The sequence below is a fragment of the Cebus imitator genome, unplaced genomic scaffold, assembly GCF_001604975.1.
Source record: "Cebus imitator isolate Cc_AM_T3 unplaced genomic scaffold, Cebus_imitator-1.0 Scaffold431, whole genome shotgun sequence".
Classification (NCBI taxonomy): Eukaryota; Metazoa; Chordata; class Mammalia; order Primates; family Cebidae; genus Cebus; species Cebus imitator.
This window is the reverse complement of record NW_016107746.1, coordinates 1,076,081-1,085,007: the sequence shown is the minus strand read 5'-3', so window position 1 is coordinate 1,085,007 and position 8,927 is coordinate 1,076,081. Positions and strand designations below refer to the sequence as shown.

Genomic DNA, 8,927 nt, shown 5'->3' with positions numbered 1-8,927 from the left:
GAACAAAGCCTCCCTGAGGAAGAAGAGAAATCTAAAAGTTTGGAAAACATATTTAAGGGAAGAATAAAGTAAAACTTCCTTAGGCTTGCTAGAGATCTAGGTATCCGAATACAAGAGTCTCAAAGAACACCTGGGAAATTCATCACAAAAAGACCATTGCCTAGGCACATAGTCATCAGATTATTTAAAGTCAAGACAAAGGAAAGAATCTTAAGAGGTATGAGGCAAAAGCATCAGGTAACCTATAAAGGAAAACCTATCAGATAAACACAAATTTCTCAGCAGAAACCCTACAAGCTAGAAGGGATTGGGTTCCTATATTTAGCCTCCTTAAGCAAAACAATGATCAGCCTAGAATTTTGTATCCAGTGAAAACAAGCTTCATAAATGAAGGAAAGATACAGTCATTTACAGACAAACAAATGCTGAGAGAATTTACCAGTACCAAGCAAGCCAGCACTACAGGAACTGCTAAAAGGAGCTCTAAATCTTGAAACAAATCTTCAAAATAAACCAATGTAGAACCTCCTTAAAGCATAAATTTCACAAGACCCATATAACAATAACACAATGAAAGAAAAAAAAAAGACATTCAGGCAACAAATAGCATGATCAATAGAATAATGACTCACATCTGAATACTAACATTGAATATAAATGGCCTAAAGTCTCCACTTAAAAGATAAAGAATGGAAGAATAAATAAGAATTCACCAACCATCTGCTACCTTTAATACACTCATCTAACAAATAAGGACTCACATAAACTTAAGGTAAAGGGGTGGAAAAAGACATTCCATGCAAATGGACACCAAAAATGAACAGGACTAGCTATTCTTATATCAGACAAAACAAACTTTAAAGTAACAGCAGTTAAAAAAGACAAAGGGGGACGTTATATAGTAATAAATGGACTAGTCCCATGGGCAAATATCACAATTCTAAATATATATTCACCTAACACTGGAGCTCCCAAATTTATAAAACAATTATTACTAGACATAAGAAGTGACATAGATGGCAAGACAATAATAGTGGAGGACTTTAATACTCCACTGATAGCACTACACAGGTCATCAAGACAGAAAGTCAACAAAGAAACAATGGACTTAAACTATACGCTGGAACAAATAGACTTAACAGATATTTACAGAGCATTCTACCCAACAACTACAGAATATACATCCTATTCATCAGCACATGAAACATTCTCCAAGATAGAGCATATGATAGGCCACAAAACAAGTCTCAGTAAATTTAAGAAAATTGAAATTATATCAAGTAGTCTCTCAGACCACAATGGAATAAAATTGGAAATCAACTCCAAAAGGAATCCTCAAAACCATGCAAATACATGGAAATTAAGAAACCTGGTTCAAAATGATCGTTAGATCAACAATGTAAACAAATGCCACCTGTTCCCCAAAAACCTATTGAAATAAAAAAAGTTGAAAAAAGGAAACAAATATGATTAAGAAATAGGCCAAAGATTTCACCAAAGAAGAAATATGGATGGCAAACAAGCAGATAAAAGGATGTTTAGCATCATATGTTATTAGGGAATTGTAAGTTAAAACAAGGAGATATTACAACACACCTATTAGAATGGCCAAAATCCAGAACACTAAAATGACCAAATGCCAGTGAGGATGTGGTGCAACAGAACTCTCATTCAGTGGTAGTAGAAATGTAAAATGGTTCAACTACTTTGAAAGATAGTTTGGTAGTTTCTTTCTTTCTTTTTTTAATGTACTTTAGGTTCTGGGGTACATGTGCAGATCATGCAAGATTGTTGCATAGGTACATTCATAGCAAGGTGGTTTGCTGCAACCATCCCCCCATCACCTATATCTGACATTTCTCCCCATGTTATCCCTGTCTACCCTCCCTCCCACTATCCCTCCCGTAGCCCCCCACAACGGACCCCAGTGTGTGATGCTCCCCTCTCTGTGTCCACGTGTTTTCATTGTTCAACACCCGCCTGTGAGTGAAAACATGCAGTATTTGATTTTCTGTTTTTGTGTCAGTTTGCTGAGAATGATGGTTTCCAGATTCATCCATGTCCCTACAAAGGACTCGAACTCATTGTTTTTGATGGCTGTATAGTATTTCATTGTGTATATGTGCCACATTTTCTTTGTCCAGTCTATCATTGATGGGCATTTGGGTTGGTTCCAGGTCTTGCTATTGTAAACAGTGCCACGATACAGTTTCTTAAAAACGAAATATACTCTTACTTATCATCTAAATCCCTTGGTATTTGTCAAAGGGATTAAAAACTTATGTCCACAAAAAAATCTGCATATAGATATTTACAGTAACTTTATTTATAATTGCCAAAACCATAAAGCAACCAAATGTCCTGCAGGAAGTGAATGGATAAATAAATTGAGGTACATCCAGACGATGGAATATTATTTAGTACTGAAAAGAAATGAGCTGTCTAACCCTGGAAAGACATGGAGGAAATTTAAAGGCATATTACTAAGTGAAAGAAGCCAATCTGAAAAAGCTACATATGATATAATTTGAAACATATGATATTCTAAGAAAAGGTTAAAACTATGGAGACTGTACAAAGATTAATGGTTGCCAGGAGTTAGGGAAAACTAAATAGGCACAGCATAGAGGAATTTTAGGATAGCAAAACTACTCTATGCAATACCCAGTGGTGGGTACATGGCATTATATATCTAGTCTTGCAGAATGTAAAATACAAAGAGTAAACACCAGTGTACTCTACGGACTTTGAATGATGATGTGTCAGTGTAGGTTTAGCAATTGTAACAAATTTAATATTCTGGTAGGAGACGATGGAGGAGGCTATGCATGTGTGGAGGTAGGGAGTATATAGGAAACCTCTGTACCTTCTATTCATTTTTTGCTGTGAGCCTAAAACTACACTAAAAATAACGCCTGTTTACCTAAGGCACTTAATTGTAAAATTAAAGTCACTCGTGTCTATAAGCATTACCCATGTTTGTTTGTTTGTTTGTTTGTTTTTTGAGATGGAGTCTCGCTCTGTTGCCCAGGCTGGAGTACAGTGGCATGATCTCGGCTCACTGCAACCTCTCCCTCTCGGGTTCAAGTGATTCTTCTGCCTCAGCCTCCTGAGTAGCTGGGATTACAGGTGTTTGCCACCACACCCAGCTAATTTTTGTATTTTTAGTAGAGACGGGGTTTCACCATGTTGGTCAGGCTGGTCTCGAACTCCTGACCTCATGATCCACCTGCCTCAGCCTCCCAAAGAGCTGGATTATAGGCATTAGCCACTGCACCCAGCCACCCATGGATTTTTTTTTTTTTTTTTTAATGAAACACTAGGAGAGTTTTATGCTGAAATCTTACTGGTTAAGTAAGATTTGCTAAAGGTCCTGCTCACGAATGCTGACTTCTCAAATAAAAAACCAATTATTCTTCTTAAATATTTATTTCTCTTTTCCCCTTACTTTCCATAGGATGGATTTATTGACTTTTTAGAGTCTATTGCTGCTGTAAATCTAATCGTGCAAGAAAAAATGGAGCAAAAATTAAAATGGTATTTTAAGCTGTATGACGTTGATGGAAGTGGCTCTATTGACAAAAATGAACTACTGGACGTGTTTGTGGTAAGTGAAGTAGTAAAGTATCCCTTTCAGGCCACTTTATAGTTAGCTCAGTTTCCCTTCCTATGGAGTAGGTAACAACTGTCTATGGGGTTTGCTGTTTTTTGGATGTACATTTTGAATTGCTGAAGTCATATCCTATTGGTTATTGAATGGGCAACAGCAAATAAGCTTTTTCTTCTTGGTGCAGTCCACTCTGACATTCACAAATTTAACAGAGCATTGAAATGAAAAAGTGAAATAAGTATGACATTGTAAAACAAGTTATCTTTTTCTGTGCTTCAGTGCAGAATGCCTTGTGAGAAACAGCTAAACTATGAGATGATTTATACATATTTAACAAGAGACATGGACTAAGAATGAAGGTACGTGAGGCCTAATCTTTCTGGGAGATATACTGAAGTATTTCTAATAGTTGGTTCAGGAATCTCAGATCTTTTCCATATCTAAAGTTCAATAAGTGACTTTATAAGCCACCATGCCACCCCTCAAAGGATTAGGAGATAGTTATTATCATGGTATAAAACAACAAAGATCCCAGAGTAAAAATATTGTTAAGCAGGACACTATACCTAAATGAAGATAAGAGGTGTAATTAATATTATGAATTGAAGACACTGAATTTGTAACACAGACTCAAAGAGCATTAAAATTGGATGTCTTAGAAATGATCTGGTCCAAATTCTTTGTTTCATAGATGAAGGAGCTGAGTTACAAATAAAATACACAATAGAAATATTAGCAAAAATACTAGAAAAATAAGTGAGTGGAACTACAATTATAATTAACTATCTCAACAAATGTTCAAAGCAGTTAAAAATGTAAAGCTAAATAAGTGAATGAAGAGTTAACCAACATATGGAAAGAATTCAAGGGTACAATAACACCAATATTGGTAACATTTTAATTTCACATAGATCATTCACACAAAAAAATGTACTAGGAGTCACTTGGCAAGTGAACAACTTAGAAATTCTGCCTATACATGATATATTGCAACACAAAATTAGAAATCAAATATTCTATAGAGAATACCCAACTCCATGTAAATTTTAAAATGTTCTCTTAAATACTCAGCTTTTTCTAAAAACAATGAAAATATAAATACAGCATGCAGATCTTAGGATGCCACCAAAGCGTTTCTCAAAACAAGTGTTCTTATTCTGGGATCTAAGAATCAATGGCCTTCAGGCGTCATTTTAGCCCTTGAACTTGAGGACACATTTTGCCCGTATGTTATGCTTTTTTTTTTTTTTTTTTTTGAGTGAAGGAGAGAGTCATCAGATTCTCAAAAGTATTAAGAACAACAAAAGGATAAAAGTGATTTTGTCTATAACTTATGGGAAAATGTGCTGTAGATTTTTATTAGTTAAAATGTATAACTTCATTTAGTGAGCCAAGGAAAGAGAAGTTTTAAGTTGCAAATTGAATTTTCCCTCAAAGTGCTTAGAAAGGGAAGAAAAAGAAGAACTTAGGAAAATTAAAATAACAAAAGCATAGAATAGAAATTTAATAATTAGATATCATTTGTCTCTGATTAATCAGTACTAAAAATAATAGCAAATTCTGGTAAGAGCAAGGTAAGGAAGGCAACTCACACACTGTTGAGAGTGTAAGTGGATAAAACATTCTGGGAAATATGGTAGTCTGCATCAAGAGGCTAAAAGCTGATCTTCATTTTAGAATTAACATTACTTATTCTGAATCAGGAGAAACAATCATTATGGATAAAGTCCTATGATTTATATCACAGAATCTCTTAACATAGCAAATTTTTTAAAAAAACTAAACAATGAAAATGTTTAAATAAACAAATGCAATGGAATACATACTTAGGAAGAAATTGGTAGCCTCTGAACATACTTTGTATACAATGGGCAAGTGAAAAAATTGGCAAAGTAAAGAATAATACAAACTGTGTAATCTAAGTTCTCTCTACATACAGTGAAGATGCTAAAATGGAATTCAGCCCAGGCATTTAGAGACTGGAAGGAAGTACCAGAGTCTAGGGAGGATTTACAAAGGAGATAGTTGCAGCTCAATCTCACTCCAAAGGTATAAAATAGTCAACAGAAGGGTTTTCTTTTTAAGGATTTTTTTTTTGAGACAGAGTCTTGCTCTGTCACCAGGCTGGAGTGCAGTGGGATGATATTGGCTCACCGCCACCTCCGCCTCCAGGGTTCAAGCGATTCACCTGCCTCAGCCTCCCGAGTAGCTGGGATTACAGGCACGCACCACTGCACCTGGTCCAGTTTTTAAGCATTTTTGAGGAAAATTTATTTAGTAGGACCCCCAAGTCAATAACACGAGGATGTTAGGAAACCATTGAGATGTGGCTGTATCCTGCAATTTGAGGAACACAACATTTGAGTGTTTGAGTCATGAGTGAGAAGTCTAAAGAAGCGAATGGTGACAGCAAAGGAGTGCACAGTTTGGAAGTATCTGCCTTCCTAGAATTTGTTGGGACAAAGGATGCTAGGGTGTTTTCCTTTTTTGTTTTTAACCTCCCCACCTCCTCTGAGTATTTTCCATAGATCAGGTATGGAACACTGTGAGAGGAAGCTGGCACAGATCTGCGTAAGATCTTAACCTGCGGGGCCACTGGAAGAGGTGAAGATAACTTGAAAGCTGCAGGCAGACCTAGAGTCCTTGTTCTCAACCAGGAGAATCTCTATTCAGGGGATATTTCACAGTGTCTAGAGACATTGTGGCGAGTTGGAGAGTAGAGAATGCCTAGTGCTGTTGCCATCTATTGCTTAGAGACCACGGTTACTGCCGAGCATCCGACAATGCATGGGAATGCCCTGAACAAGAAAGAATTGCCTAGTCTAAAAATGGCAATTGTACGGATTTTAAGAATTCTAAGCAAGTAAGGGACCAGCTGCAATCAAGATGCATGATTCCTGCCTAGAGAATTGCAGGAGAGAGAGTCTACACCTGCCAGTCCAGGGAGCACTGAAATTAGCTAACCAGGACAGTGCTTGCCAAGTAAGAACTCTCCTGCTTCCTTTATCTCCTACGTCCACACAGGGAGTGCTCAGAGACTGCGATTAGGAAAATATGGACGAAAGAGTGAATGTAGTAAATGAGGAAGGAAAGAAGGAAAACAAACAAATAGACAACAACAACAAAACAAATCTTCTTGCCTATCCCCCTTCCCTGTTGCTTCTATTAAAGAAAGAAAGAGGCCGGGCGGTGGTGGCTCATGCTTGCCTGTAATTCCAGCATTTTGGGAGGCCAAGGAGGGCAGATCATGAGGTCAGGAGTTTGAGACTAGCCTGGCCAACATGTTGAAACCCTGTCTCTACTAAAAGTACAAAAATTAGCAGAGCATGGTGGCAGGTGCCTGTAATCCCAGCTACTCAGGAGGCTGAGTCAGGAGAATCACATGAAACTGGAAGGTAGAGGTTGCAGTGAGCTGAGATTATGCCATTGCACTCCAGCCTGGTCAACAGAGCAAGACTCCATCTCAAAAAAAAAAAAAAAAAATTATCCCTCAGTGCTCTTCCACTTTCCAATCAGTATTTCACTTCCACTTATATGACTTGAAGATTGGCGAACAAATCACGATCTCACAATTTTTTGTTAGGACTTGTTTATGTGATCTAATATCACTTGAGAATGTGGGTATACCGGATGCCTGGCCAGATTTTCTAGGCTTTTGAAGCCTCTGACCAAACACTGAGAAATCCTTGAAATTTTCTTCAAATGTGATGCTACATGTATGTAATAGTTACTTTAAATATTGTCTTATATTCAACTATGAGAGCCATGAGACCTAAACTTGCTAAGACCAAGACTGGTGTTTTACCATCAACTATTATGATTAATCCTGGACTCCAGGTTGATAATGCTGGGGAAGCAGCAAGAAAGACAGTCATATTTATGATTGTGTCCTCTAATTGAAATATTTTGCTAGAAATTTTTATAAAGATTTCTTCTTGTTCAACCAAGATAGTTGTGTTCAAATTCCCAAATGGCTAATCCTCTTTCATTTTATTATGAAGTTCTATGTCAAGTCTGGGTCATTTAATTTAATCACCTTGGGGTTAGGGGAGGTTGGCTACATCTTCCCTCTAGGAAGGCTGGAAACGTCATTTGCCCCCTGGATCTCCTGACAGTTTTAATAATGAAAAGGCACTGGCAGAATGTGTCAGAAAGTCAGCACCCTTCTAAGGCATATATATCTGTCTCCCCAGTCAATCATTATACAAAAGGGCACAAAGAACCTGGGGTGCCAGTAGTGGAAGCCAGAGAGGAAGCCTGTGACTCTTATAGCGTTCTGGCCATGCTTTTACTTTCACCCATAAGACCCAAATGAATCTGTCTGGAATTGAGAGCAATGTCTGCTTTCTGGGTCTGGAATTCTTATGACGATGACCACTACAATATTGTCTCCAATGGGTTCATTGCATCTGTTGTGACCTAGTATGTTGAATAAAATAAGCCTTCAGTCTTTATTCAGTTCATTTAATTTCCAAGTCTCATTACCCAGAACTGACATACAATCTTTTCTTTTTATTTACTTTCAACAACTGGTACTGGTTGGACAGCAACTGACATGAACACATCCCCAAATTCTGTCGCATTGGAGCAGAAATGTTGCAAAATGTATTTGCTTCCAGAAAAGTTGACCTCTTTCATTTAATGTTTTTTGTAGGCGGTACAAACCCTCAATGGCCAGCAAACTCTGAGTCCTGAGGAATTCACCAACCTGGTGTTCCATAAGATCGATATAAACAATGATGGTAATGGAGCTACTCTCTTCTGGATCGCTTTTCTTTCAAAGTAGGAGATGTTGGTAGTGGGGCATGTCATTTAGACAAAAGCAGAAACCATTCAAGAGAACCATAGTTATGACTTGGGCTTCATAACTGGACCAATCCAATGTTTTCAATATGATTCAATTGAGTGGTAAATATTTATTGACCATATTTATTTCCAATGTCGGATGCTTGACGTGTTGGGATATATAAAGAAGGGTAAAGATTAGACTAGGAAATAAATCGGAAGAATATAGGATGAAGTACGTTCTGCTGTTTGCTCTGAGACACACTCTATTAATCAGTTCCTCTCCACTGGAGGTTTTCCATCAGCTTACAAATAAACTCAAGTTTTCTCTATTGCAGAAAACTTTCCTTCAATTATGCTATCTTCTTTTACTATCAGACTTTTTCTTCCTTTGGACTAAACATTTCTGGAGAAGAGTTCACCCTTGCCTCCATTTCTGCTGTTTCTACCTTTTCTATCTACATTTCTGCTTGTTCTGATCGTTTCTCCATCAGCTCTTTCTATTCTGTACTCTGGGTTCCTGTTTAGCTCA

The 8,927-nt window shown here is 37.4% G+C and overlaps 1 long non-coding RNA gene across 1 annotated transcript; it reads left to right on the top strand.

The window, feature by feature from the left end:
• The first annotated feature begins 3,455 nt into the window (after positions 1-3,455).
• Positions 3,456-8,540, top strand: LOC108290324. The gene is made up of 2 exons (XR_005197115.1): positions 3,456-3,607; positions 8,265-8,540. It is a non-coding gene; the product is annotated as an uncharacterized LOC108290324 (long non-coding RNA).
• Positions 8,541-8,927: the final 387 nt, after the last annotated feature.